Here is a 1330-nt window from a genome sequence, read left to right as displayed (position 1 = left end):
CTTGGAAAGCATTCACTTGTTCATTTGTTCCCCTACATTCACCTTGGTCATGTCCCAAAGTTCCACAATTCTCACATATCCCACTTGGGATTGATGAGGATGCCGTCATGACATTAACATGATGCTTTGATGATTTTGAGTTTTCCTCAAGTCTAGCCATAGCTTGTTCAAACTTCAAGTTGATTGTGTCAATGTGAGTACTAAGTTGAGCACTCAATTGAGTAACGGAGTCCACTTCATGCTTTCCTCCTCTAGTAGCCTTGCGAGGTCTACTATATTGTGAGTTATGGACCGCCATTTCCTCAATCTTGTTCCATGTTTGATTGTCATCAACTTCGGTGAACATTCCATTTGATCCCATATTGAGAATGTTCCTAGAATCTTCATATAAACCATTCCAAAATTGTTGCACCAAAAACCATTCGCTAAGTCCATGGTGAGGACATGAGCGACAAATTCCCTTGAACCGCTCCCAAGCTTCATACAAAGACTCTTCATCACTTTGCTTAAAACCCGTAATTTGAGCTCTTAGCATGTTAGTCTTTTCCGGTGGGTAGAATTTTTTGTAGAAAGCTAAAGCCAACTTCTTCCAAGAATCTATTCCAAGGGTGGCCTTATCAAGGCCCTTCAACCATTGCTTCGCGGTGCCGATTAAGGAAAAAGGAAATAAGACCCATCTAATTTGGTCTTGAGTCACGCCCGTTTGAGAGATTGCATCACAATAGTCGCAAAAGGTTTCCATATGAGAATGAGGGTCCTCACTAGGCATCCCCCCGAATTGGCTCCTCTCAACTAATTGGATGAAGGCGGACATGGCAATAAAATTTCCGGTGAGATGTTGCGGTGTAGGAGTACCATTTGGTAGATTCTCCTCGGTGGGTATGGAGTGTGACGAGAATTTTGGCATTGTAGGTGGATTTTGTGGGGTATTGTGTAATGGGTTTTCTTCTCCTTCTATTGCGAAAAGATTGACAAACTCACTAGTGGGTTGGACAACTTCACTAATACCTCTTAAATTCCTCCTAACAACTCTCCTATTGTTCGTCAAGGTTCTTTCGATTTCACGGTCAAAAGGTAACAAATCACTTTGTAACCTTCTAGACATGCAAAATATCAAACAACTCAAAAACAATTAGAACAAACCTTGAGGAGTTTTACTTCCTCAAGGCGAAGAAAGACATAACTAATGACAATAAAAAGAAATCTAAATCAAACAAACACCGTCCCCGGCAACGGCGCCATTTTTGATACGATCCCGCTAAGTGTTCACAAATTAAGATGTGGTCGTTGGTCACGGTCGAATCAAAACACAATTTATTGCTCCACAAAC

At 41.3% G+C, this 1330-nt stretch overlaps 1 non-coding gene across 1 annotated transcript; it reads left to right on the top strand.

Moving 5' to 3' along the window:
- Positions 1–428: 428 nt before the first annotated feature.
- On the top strand, positions 429–535 carry LOC141644500 (small nucleolar RNA R71). Its single transcript, XR_012544115.1, has one exon. It is a non-coding gene; the product is annotated as a small nucleolar RNA R71 (small nucleolar RNA).
- Positions 536–1330: the final 795 nt, after the last annotated feature.

Source organism: Silene latifolia, chromosome 2 (assembly GCF_048544455.1).
Source record: "Silene latifolia isolate original U9 population chromosome 2, ASM4854445v1, whole genome shotgun sequence".
NCBI lineage: Eukaryota > Viridiplantae > Streptophyta > Magnoliopsida > Caryophyllales > Caryophyllaceae > Silene > Silene latifolia.
This window is presented reverse-complemented; position numbering and strand designations above follow the sequence as displayed.